Consider the following 13,225-nt stretch of genomic DNA (forward strand, 5'->3'; position numbering starts at 1 on the left):
GTTTGGTTTGCAGGATGGAGTTTAGGGTGAGTGACATTTTCGTCTCGTCTTTTTCCCCCATTTGATTATTCTTACTTTAATAGATGTTATTCCTTTTGATCATTATCCATCGTGTTGTCTCCTTCTTTGTCGCGGCTTGAGAGTCGGCCGTGACATAAGCATCTCAATAGCAGTTGCTTTTGGGAGCTCAAACTAATCTGTGCCATTTATATGTTGCTTCCAATGATATATCAGGATATTCAGATTCAGATTCAGATTCCTTTATTAGTCCCTATGGGGCAATTCAGTTTTACAGCCAACCCATCCATAATAGTTAAATGCATTAACACACAATGTATAAAAGAGAAAAGAAGAAATAAAGACTCACATCCACACATACTAGTATCACACACACACACACACACACACACACCTGCCACTAACTAAACAGAGCAGTGGAAAGCAAGAGCCAGTACCATGTAGTTATGTATTTTCGTCTAGCAGTCTTAGAAGGAATAAATGCGTTAGCATAGCGGTTAGTTTTCCGTATTGGCACATAATACCGCCGACCTGACTGCATAATAACAAATTCTAGACTGAGTACATGATCTGGTTGGCACATTACTCTGTCTGCCTTTTGGACAGCACGTGTTTTCCAGAGAGAACAGAGATCATTTAATTGGGTACCAGTGATTTTTGAGCATAACAATGTCGCTCAAACTTTTTTTTATCTTTCACAGCTAGTCCATTAAACCAACACAGGAAAGAAAAAGTTAATAGGCTCTCAATGAAGGCCTGATAGAATGTACTAGGGATGTCCTGATCAGGTTTTATTGCCCTCGAGTCCGAGTCCGAGTCATTTGATTTTGAGTATCTAATACATAAAAAAGAATAAAGATGAGCGAAAAAAAAAAACAGATCCAGGATGTTCCTTATTTTTTATTTAATTCACCAACTGTTCAACAACTGTTAACAAACAGAGCACTTCTGTGTCATGATCCGGCCTTCTTGTCCTTGATTTCCTCTGGTCTTGAGGCTTGATCATGACAGACCCGTGTTTTGTGTACAAGCGCATGGCCAATTGCTTGGGCCATGTGCTTGTGTTGTCTCCGTTACGTTACCCCGCCCCCTTGTTATCCACGTCTCGTCATTATTGTCTAGTCAGCTTCACCTATCTTTGTCATTAGTGTCTCCCTATTTTATCCCCTTGTGTTTGCTGTCCTGTGTCGGTACATTGTCAACCTGTGCGTGTTACTCTTTGTGAGAGTCCTGTGAGTACTTAGTCTGTATATTGTTTTAAGAATTGTGAGTTTATCTAGCTGTTTGTTTTCTTCATCTTGTCTTTATCAGTCAGTATCTAGTCCTAGTTTATTTCCTGTCTTAGTCTAGTTGTACTGCCCCATCTGTCCTGTTTTGCCCCCTCGTGGGTTTTTGTTTTCTGTTTTGTGCCTCAATAAATCCCTGTTAGTCTGCATATCGTCTATGTTTGGGTTCGCTCTTCAACCACATGACATTCTGTGAGGTAGCTTGAACAATCAAGTAATAAATAACATAAAATCTTCACTTTTGGACTTTAGTGCAACAGTAAATATAGGAAAAGTCTAATATAAAAACAAATAGCACCTCAACTTAAAATACAGGCATGTAAACAAAAAATAAAAGTTTTTTTTATTTTTTTATAATGAGAATATATATATATACATTAGGGGTGCAACAGTTCACAAAATTTGCGGTTCGGTTCGATACGATACAGCAAAAAGAAAAAAATGCCAGAGAAATTTCCTATTTATTAAAAGAAAAACTATTTTTAAATAAGTGTGAGTTTTCCTACATCTTGAAACTTTCAGGTTTATAAATGGGGGTAATCTTTGAAGGATGAACAAATAATGTTTTGGCAATCACATTAAAAATAACATTTAAATATATATTTATGTAATATTTGAGTTTTGAAGTGCAACATTAAATCCATGTTCATTCACGGCACAGTGTTTCTCCTGGTTCCCACGTCAGCGCTGTTTGATCTAATAGAGATCTACGGTTAATAACGGAGAAATGTGAATGCTTCTCACTAGATCTCGCAGCAATGTTATTACTTCAGTGGCGAATTAAAATGTTTTCTTCACTGGATCTCTTAGCACAGTGTCGCTTGATCTCGCGCTGCACCGATGTTGCTGGTCCAAACTGATAAATGGTCCGTTAAGCACAATATAATGAGAAGCGCAGTTTCGTTCCGCTTTCATTACGTTTGGCATTTGATGTTGCGCAACGTTGTGGTGATCGCGCCAGCGTGGATTTTGTCTGCAGGAAAAATGGTCCTAGGAATCGTTCGGTTTGTGTGCGTACCAAACCGGAAGCCTCGTACAGAACCGGAAGCCTCGTACAGAACCGGAAGCCTCGTACAGAACCGGAAGCCTTGTACAGAATCGGAAGCCTCGTACCGAACCGGAAGCCTCGTACCGAACCGGAAGCCTCGTACAGAACCGGAAGCCTCGTACAGAACCGGAAGCCTCGTACAGAATAGGAAGCCTCGTACCGAATCGGAAGCCTCGTACCGAATCGGAAGCCTCGTACCGAACCGGAAGCCTCGTACCGAACCGGAAGCCTCGTACAGAACCGGAAGCCTCGTACAGAACCGGAAGCCTCGTACAGAATAGGAAGCCTCGTACCGAATCGGAAGCCTCGTACCGAACCGGAAGCCTCGTACCGAACCGGAAGCCTCGTACCGAATCGGAAGCCTCGTACCGAACCGGAAGCCTCGTACAGAACCGGAAGCCTCGTACAGAACCGGAAGCCTCGTACAGAACCGGAAGCCTCGTACAGAATCGGAAGCCTCGTACCGAACCGGAAGCCTCGTACCGAATCGGAAGCCTCGTACCGAACCGGAAGCCTCGTACAGAACCGGAAGCCTCGTACCGAACCGGAAGCCTCGTACAGAACCGGAAGCCTCGTACAGAACCGGAAGCCTCGTACAGAATCGGAAGCCTTGTACCGAATCGGAAGCCTCGTACCGAACCGGAAGCCTCGTACCGAACCGGAAGCCTCGTACCGAATCGGAAGCCTCGTACAGAACCGGAAGCCTCGTACAGAACCGGAAGCCTCGTACCGAACCGGAAGCCTCGTACCGAACCGGAAGCCTCGTACCGAACCGGAAGCCTCGTACAGAACTGGAAGCCTCGTACAGAACCGGAAGCCTCGTACCGAACCGGAAGCCTCGTACAGAACCGGAAGCCTCGTACAGAACCGGAAGCCTCGTACAGAACCGGAAGCCTCGTACCGAAACGGTTCAATAATTACGAATACATGTACCGTTACACCCCTAATTTACATATCCGAGTCCTGATCGGGATGTAACGTCCGATTCCGATCGAGTCCGATGATCGAATCGGGACATCCTTAGAATGTACATAAAATTCTTTTACAGACCCCAAAAGAGTTAAGCTTCCTCAGTAAGTATATTCTTTGGTTTGCTCACTTAATAATGCTATTACTGTTCTCACTGAATTTCATTTGTGAGTAATTATATGTTTGAACTGTTGGAACATTTTCATTATGTACTACACTTGGTTTTGGTTCATCACTATGCTTCCTAAAATCTATGATTACTTCTTTAGTTTTTGACATTTTGACAAAAGAATACATTTATATTTGTATTATATTTTTATTTGTGAAGGCCAGCTGTAAACATAGTCAAATGTCAAACGGCCACATTAATGATAATTACAATAAAACACCAAATACTGGATTCAAGAAGATGAATCTGATCTTTCTGAACTCTATAATGAACGACAAGCTTGATTATGACACATGTTCAGTAAAACGATGAAAATGACGAGGATGAAGATGATTTGGTATATTATATTATATTGTAACGGTAACTCAGAGAAGAGAAGCACAGATGACGTTTAACCATTTATTGAAATGCAGCGAGGACAAACTAACAGCTCAGTGAATATGACTTCCAGCAGTTAAACGCTTTTATCAGATCATCTGATCAGTGTCTTATCTTTGCAGGATGGTTGTGAGATCGTGATCGGCTGAATCCAGGCTGTAGGGAAGCTCACGATCCTCAGTCCAGGGGAGACACTGAGTGAACGATGGAGATGGATGAAGGACTGGAGATCCTCAGGAGTAATAAGGGAGAATAATGAGGAACACTGGGATCAGAAACACTGGAGGTAAGAAGCTCATGTAAGATCTTACAGTTAGAGAGTCTGTAATGAGACCAGACGATGTGTGTGACTGAGGCCTGACACACACTAGATGATTTTCTTAATCGGTTTTAAAACTGTTGAAGACCACGGACATATTGAAATTTTCAACCGATGTTAGCATTATAATCCTCTGAACGCAAACACTAGAAGATTCGTCCGGACCGCGAGACACACACCTGTCGATTATGTTCACAGTGATGCAAGATCTCACTGAGACTCACAAGATCAAATGTGACTTGGTAAAAAAAAAAAAAAGGAGAACGATTGACGTCGTCAACTGGTTCTCCTGGAGTGATTTTTGTTTTACAGGAATAAAAACTAAAGGAAAAAGAATAAGGGTGATCATCTTTCTCAATTCTCCACTTTCATGGCATGTTTGTGGCTGCCGAGTCTCAGCCAAACACACAACAACCGGTTGGTGAAGCTCGCTCTCATTGGCTATCGCGGGTTTAACGTCAGAGGCGGACTGATCAAGAGTCGGAAATATCAAACATGTTTCATATTTACGGTTTGGGATCATGCGAGCTCCGATACGATCAGGAGAAGTGAACTAATAGCTAATAGTAATGAAACCACACAATTGGACAAAAAGTCATTTGCAACAAACATTGAATCAGGCCGCGACCCCCGATCACTTGGGGTTTAAAATCTTCAAGTGTGTGTCCGGCCTGAGGTTTGGTGTAATGAACTAATCTGTGTTTATGAAGGAGTGCTCGAGTCTCATATGACGTTATAGTTTATGAAACACAGCTGTAAAATACAGTTGTTTCTGTGTCTCTGTCCTCTGGATTACAGAAGCGCCCAGTGTCTTTGATCTATAATCACAGAAACAAGAGTTATTAAGTTAATAGAGAAAAAACTCAATCAAAGATAGTCTATAGTTTTTACACATGAATATGATAATTCACACACAAGCTGATAGAGATTCAATGCCTGAAGATCATAAACACACAGTCCTGTTTCAGGATCATCACAGTGTTGAGCAAGACATTAAATCTGATTGTGTTTCAATGGATCTGCGAACACAATTACTACTGTAAACCTTGAGTTCAATAAATAACCATAATCATCAGTTTCTGCTGACTCACCTGATCATAAATCACTGGATTAAACACAACAGTGGCGGACGACAGCAGACCTGAGCAATAGATCAACATTAGTCTTTCTTACATACTCACTTCTTCAGTTATCTTATAGTTCATAATTATAAGATCCTTTAACTCAGTTCTCATGCATTTCATCACAAACCCAACCAAGTATTTAGTGTGAAATATTACCTTTATTCTTCTTTCTCATCCGCACAGCCACTATAATCAGTGGAACTGCTATCAGGAGTAAAACTAAAGCCTCCGCAGTGATAATGATAATCACAAATGAACCTGGAAAACACAAGAGGAAACACTGTCTGAAATACAGTAAAAAAGAAAGAGAATATAAAAAAATACAGAATATAAAAGGAATAATAACAGGCATAAGGGGATTACTGAAATTCATGTTACTATGACAACTGCCTGTCAGACTGTTCATTTTCAATGATTGCATCCACATATTTCTATGCGCATTTTGGGATATCACATAAAAAAACACTGGATGGAAACGGCAAAATGAACATAAATTCTAAAAATGTGCATAAAAAACATGCAGTCAGTTGAGACTTTCATGTGACTGGGATGATGGGACACACAACACACTGGACTAACCAGCAGAACGATCTCGCTGCACAGCATCTGAAAGGTTACTTTGCTCATTCTTCGTCTCGCTGGATGGAAACGGTCCTTTATTCGCAAACATTTTATGAGATAGGCCTATTCCAATTTGCAAGTTAAATTTGCAACTTTGGATGGAAACATGATGTGGAAAGACATTTGCTGCGTCCCAAATTGCGTATCATCTGAGTAGGTACTACATTTGAATTTGAATTTACTTTGCGCCCTGTTACGTCCCTTTTAATGTTGTCTAGAGATTAAGGGAATAACACTTTTAAAAATGGTGTGTGTGTCCCTCAAAGTGCAGGACAGAGCAAGAAAAGAAAGCGTACTCCTCAAATTCAGCTCAAAGGGATTTATTAATCCTCAAGGCCATAGCGAATGTTTGAAGAAAATAATATTTACAATATGTACAAACGATAAATAACAACAAACAAAACAAACATTTAAACACAAACAAAACCCCAAGGTGGGAAGGCGAGCACACGAGAGATGCCAAATCAAAGAAATCAATAAAACAAAACAAACTAGCTAAAGTTAACTCAACTAATCTAACTACCAAACAGAAAATGTAGAAAAGAAAAGTCTTCGGCGTCAAGACGCTCTAATTAAACTATACTAACTAAATAACAAAACTTACAAAGTGGGCACTCTCCTAAACTGGTGTGTCTAACATATTCACAAATATCCTAAGTGCAAAGTGTATGTCGCGCGACCTACTAACCTGCTCTCTTCCCAGCTTTACACACTCCGTGTAAACTGGTCAGGCTGAACAGTATCCTCAAAACACAATGCAACAATTTAACAAACATGAATGTTAGACACACAGACAAATCACTGACAACAAGTCAAACAAGCGCAACAGACAAGGTGAGCACACAGCTGTCCGACATCGGAGTAATCACGGCATTTAACTGCAGCAGTAAGATGTGATTGGCAGAGGTGAACCGAGACGTCATCGCCCTTCATTAAGATTGGCAGTAGACTGATCCAATGGACACCTGAAACACACAGACCACAACAACAACACACCCACATGTCCATATTGCAACACTAAACTACGTACGAGTACGTAACACTTCCCCCCTTAAAGATTTAAATTACTTTTAAAGAAAACATTGAAACGTAGATATACCAAAAAAAATATATAGTTTAGTTAGCTATATTATGCTCTCGACAAGGCGTCAGCAACAACATTTTGTCAGCATGAGTCGAAACGAATACACTCTTGTGAGTTAAAACAAATTCGTCGGCCAAAACTGCAGCCTGAGACAAATTCGTTACCTTTTGTTCGTTTAAATAAGTGACCACACGTTCAGGTAAGCAATTCTTGAGCTCTTCCAAAAGCATCAAATCCCTTAGAGAATTAAAATCTTTCGTCTTATTCGCGGCCAACCACTTATCGAAAAGAATTCCTTTCTCACGGGCAAATTCTACGAAGGTTTGCTGTGCTGTTTTCTTCTGGCTTCGAAACCGCTGTCGATAAGCTTCGGGCACAAGCTCATAAGCGCGGAGAATCGCGTTCTTCACTGTGTCATAGTGCAAGCTATCCTCTACCGGCAGTGCTGAAATAACCGCCTGTGCTTTTCCGACCAACCTGCATTGTAATAAAAGAGACCATACCTCCTTCGGCCATTTAAGTGCGGATGCTAGACGTTCAAACGCTGAAAAATAGGTATCCACCTCGGTTTCTCTGAAGTGAGGCACCAAAGATATGTGCTTACTAACATCAAAAACAGCTGTTGAAACATCACTTGCAACATGTGAGGTAACCACAGGATTAGACATAACCGAGTCAGAGACAACTTTCCTTGACTCCAACTCAAGTTTTCTCAAATTTACCTGTGTTTCAGCCTCAATCTCTAAACTGCGTATCTTGAGACGCATCTCCATGTCGACCTTACGTGTCTCTGCCCGCTCCTGTGCTTCCATCTGCATTCGGGCGAGTCGGACCTTAAGTCGCACATCGCCACTAGCACCACCGGAAAGCGGAGAAAAAGGAGAAAAGGGCGGCATGGCAGCCTTAGTCTCGGCCCCGACCTCCACCTCGGCAGCCTCGCTCAGCACCTTCCCCACTGTACCAGGGCTTTTTGAACACGTTTCCACTGCCGACCGGCCAGCCTCCACACCATCCGCATCTGTCAACTCAAGCACATGAAGTTCAACCAGCCCTTGATGAATAGCAGCTTTAATTGTTGCCTTTAATGCTTGTCTCACCACAGAGATCCCATAGTGGTCAGCGATTTTTAACAAATCATCCTTTCTGCACTTGTCCAATGTATCTAACGTTGGTGTATCAATAAACGACTGCAAATCAAAATCAGGTGTACTCATGATTTCAACTTTCACGTTACTATCACTATCTCCGTTTACAATGCAACCAAACGTTTCCTTGCAAAATCCCGCATAAAGAAATACACACACTATAATTATTATTGACCGGGAAAAATCCAACTGTTTGGATCCCGGACGAGCCCCCATAAATGTTACGTCCCTTTTAATGTTGTCTAGAGATTAAGGGAATAACACTTTTAAAAATGGTGTGTATGTGCCTCAAAGTGCAGGACAGAGCAAGAAAAGAAAGCGTACTCCTCAAATTCAGCTCAAAGGGATTTATTAATCCTCAAGGCCATAGCGAATGTTTGAAGAAAATAATATTTACAATATGTACAAACGATAAATAACAACAAACAAAACAAACATTTAAACACAAACAAAACCCCAAGGTGGGAAGGCGAGCGCACGAGAGATGCCAAATCAAAGAAATCAATAAAACAAAACAAACTAGCTAAAGTTAACTCAACTAATCTAACTACCAAACAGAAAATGTAGAAAAGAAAAGTCTTCGGCGTCAAGACGCTCTAATTAAACTATACTAACTAAATAACAAAACTTACAAAGTGGGCACTCTCCTAAACTGGTGTGTCTAACATATTCACAAATATCCTAAGTGCAAAGTGTATGTCGCGCGACCTACTAACCTGCTCTCTTCCCAGCTTTACACACTCCGTGTAAACTGGTCAGGCTGAACAGTATCCTCAAAACACAATGCAACAATTTAACAAACACGAATGTTAGACACACAGACAAATCACTGACAACAAGTCAAACAAGCGCAACAGACAAGGTGAGCACACAGCTGTCCGACATCGGAGTAATCACGGCATTTAACTGCAGCAGTAAGATGTGATTGGCAGAGGTGAACCGAGACGTCATCGCCCTTCATTAAGATTGGCAGTAGACTGATCCAATGGACACCTGAAACACACAGACCACAACAACAACACACCCACATGTCCATATTGCAACACTAAACTACGTACGAGTACGTAACACGCCCATTAAAAAAAGTATGTACTATATAGTATGGGTAGTATGTGTCACATCCACCAGCAACGATCACACCAGAGGACACTCCTCCCGTCTCCCTTTCTTTCCCATCATGAACTTTAATTCCCATAACACATTGTCTGGACTTGTTTGATCACTTTCACCTGTGTGTCATTACCTCATTTATGATACACATAACTTAATTACCCCTGTGTAATCAGTCACTCTTTGTAAAGTCTTGTATATGTTACACTGCATTTCTCAGCGCTTTCTCTCTGGTTTACTGTGTCATGCTTTTGATCTTCTGCCTGGTTTTGTGGTTTTCCCTGTTTGTCTGTGTTTCTTGCCTTGTTGTCTTTTTGGATTATTATAATTTTATATTATTATAAAATACATATATTGAGAGATGAAGGGCAGAAGATGAACGACCTGTTGAAGAGATGATCTGATGTTCTGTGATCGTGATGTTGCTGGATTGTAGGGTTATGTCTGATGTCCTCAAAAACAGCGGCGTGTTTGAAAATGAGCTGATAGTTTGATCTGAAGGGGAATATAGACTGAGCTGTTATACTGACACATTAATGTGTATAATCATAGATTTATGTGCAGAGAAACTTGCGCTGGAAGTTTAATGTTGAATATCAGGCACCTGGATGAAGAGTGGAGGTAAAGATCTGGACTGGTCTCTGTGGAGCTGAGAAACCACGTGACATCATTCAAATGAATCAAAAATGATTACCAACTGTAGCATTAAGCATGTGTTGACAATGAATGAAGCAGATTGTTGTTTAAAGCATGTGTCGAACTTTAGTGAAGTGTCCCCCCCTCCCCCCCCCCCCCCCCCCTTAGGGCCAAATGTATATTTTGTCCAAGGACATTTTAATATGGCATTTACAGTTTTACTGACTTAAAAGGAACTTTGTTGCTATGCTGGAATCAAAGTTCATAAATGGTCGTTCTTTCCCATAGGATTTTGTAAAACTATGTTGGGTGGACCTCTGTGCCTAGGGGGGTTCGGGGGCATGCTCCCCCGCAAGAAAATGTTGTACATTTTAAGGTTAAATGCATCAATCTGGTGCTCTTTGAGAGATCAAAATTAATAGCTTCAACCCATGAACTGCTCGTTGAACAAAGAAAAAGCATTGACTTGTACCAGGGCTCAAACATCTTTTTAGTTATGAGAGTCTCAGTCTACATTACATTATCAATGGTGTTTTAGGATGCCAAACAATTATTATTATAATGTAATAATGATTTATGTAATTATTCCTATGACGTAAAATCCATAATATAGCCTATAAATGTACTATAAATGAAAATGAATATTTCAAAAGTATATTTTAGTCTACATTACACTATAATACAGGAAAATTTAAATACTTTTGTCCTAATTTCTTCACTTGCAAGATATAAACCCTTGAGCTTTTATTTAGGAGAAAACACCAGATAACCATGCTGATCGCGTGAGCAAAGAGCGCACTTTTCTTTAAATCACGCAGCACAAACAGGATGTCTATTCTTAAAGTCTTGTGCTGTTTTATAAAGGCACAAAGCCATTGAAAACGATGGGTGAAAGAGCTTTTTCAGTGGCAGCCCCCAGGTTGTGGAATGCACTTCCTTTAACTGTTAGGAATGCTACAACATTAACGAGTTTTAAGAAACTGTTAAAAACCCATCTTTTTTAAGAATGGTGTTTGTGTCTTAATTGGTGTATGTTAATGTATCTTAATTGTTAATGTATTTACTTTTGTACTGTGCTTGTAGCGCTTTGGGTACAAGAAAAGCGCAATATAAATAAAATTTATTATTATTATTATTAAAGCCATATCATGGTTTCGATTTTAGTTCGTTGGCCAAATATAACGCTAGAGACCTTTATGTTAAGTTATACATTTTACATCTCATATGTGTTGGGAAAAGGGAGAAGAGAGAGTTCGGCAAAAGGCGGATTCGAACTCGGGTCGAGCGCATCAAAAGCTGCTTTCAAGCATTTCACGCGTTACGACCTACGCCACTGTAGCTATTCCGTGACGGGTTTCTTTTTGGTAAAAAGACAGGCACTTAGTGCAAATATACGCTCCGTTATCTAAAATATTTTTTTTCTTCCCCTCGCTTTTACCATAAGTGCGCATGGCGAACTTGCAATGAATACATTTTATCAGACCGGCCCTCGCGGCCTCGAAACACTACCGGCCCACCGGGGAAACTCCCGACTCTCCTGATTGTTACTCCGCCCCTGGTGCCCAGGGGCCCACGACATCTAAGGTGCCCAGTTGCCCTAATGGTTAATCCGGCCCTGTGTAACAGTAACTCAGAGAAGAGAAGCACAGATGACGTTTAACCATTTATTGAAATGCAGCGAGGACAAACTAACAGCTCAGTGAATATGACTTCCAGCAGTTAAACGCTTTTATCAGATCATCTGATCAGTGTCTTATCTTTGCAGGATGGTTGTGAGATCGTGATCGGCTGAATCCAGGCTGTAGGGAAGCTCACGATCCTCAGTCCAGGGGAGACACTGAGTGAACGATGGAGATGGATGAAGGACTGGAGATCCTCAGGAGTAATAAGGGAGAATAATGAGGAACACTGGGATCAGAAACACTGGAGGTAAGAAGCTCATGTAAGATCTTACAGTTAGAGAGTCCGTAATGAGACCAGACGATGTGTGTGACTGAGGCCTGACACACACTAGATGATTTTCTTAATCGGTTTTAAAACTGTTGAAGACCACGGACATAATGAAAGTTTCAACCGATGTTAGCATTATAATCCTCTGAACGCAAACACTAGAAGATTCGTCCGGACCGCGAGACACACACCTGTCGATTATGTTCACAGTGATGCGAGATCTCACAGAGACTCACAAGATCAAATGTGACTTGATAAAAAAAAATTTTTTTAAATGGAGGACGGTTGACATCATCAACTGGTTCTCCTGCTGTGAGTTTTGATTTACGGGAAGAAAAACTCAATTAAAAATAATACGGTGATCATCTTTCTCGGAAGTCGGAAATATCCAACACATTCTCATCCTTTGGCGTCATATAGGTGACGCCATATGACATTTCGTCGAAATCTTACGCACATGGCATCCTTTAGCGTCAATATAACACGCACTGTTATGGGTAGGTTTAGGTCTGGGGTAGGGTACGGTTATGACGCCTTGGGTTCTGCGTCTCATAGTGACGCTAAAGGATGCCATGTGCGAAAGATTTCGATGAAATGTCACAAGCGTCACATGTATGATGCCTTGGGATGAGAACGGGCTGAAATATCAAACATGTTTCGTATTTACGGTTTGGGATCATGCGAGCTCCGATACGATCAGGAGAAAAGAACTAATAGGAATGACACCACACAATTGGACAAAAAATCATTAGCAACAATCATTGAATCTGGCCGCGACCCCCGATCACCTGCGGTGCAAACCGGGTTTAAAATCTTCAAGTGTGTGTCCGGCCTGAGGTTTGGTGTAATGAACTAATCTGTGTTTATGAAGGAGTGCTCGAGTCTCATATGACGTTATAGTTTATGAAACACAGCTGTAAAATACAGTTGTTTCTGTCACTGTCCTCTGGATTACAGAAGCGCCCAGTGTCTTTGATCTATAATCACAGAAACAAGAGTTATTAAGTTAATAGAGAAAAAACTCAATCAAAGATAGTCTATAGTTTTTACACATGAATATGATAATTCACACACAAGCTGATAGAGATTCAATGGGAGATCATTAACACACAGTCCTGTTTCAGGATCATCACAGTGTTGAGCAAGACATTAAATCTGATTGTGTTTCAATGGATCTGCGAACACAATTACTACTGTAAACCTTGAGTTCAATAAATAACCATAATCATCAGTTTCTGCTGACTCACCTGATCATAAATCACTGGATTAAACACAACAGTGGTGGACGACAGCAGACCTGAGCAATAGATCAACATTAGTCTTTCTTACATACTCACTTCTTCAGTTATCTTATAGTTCATAATTATA

Source organism: Rhinichthys klamathensis, unplaced genomic scaffold (assembly GCF_029890125.1).
Source record: "Rhinichthys klamathensis goyatoka isolate OS25496 unplaced genomic scaffold, OSU_Roscu_1.1 h1tg000330l_1, whole genome shotgun sequence".
Classification (NCBI taxonomy): domain Eukaryota; kingdom Metazoa; phylum Chordata; class Actinopteri; order Cypriniformes; family Leuciscidae; genus Rhinichthys; species Rhinichthys klamathensis.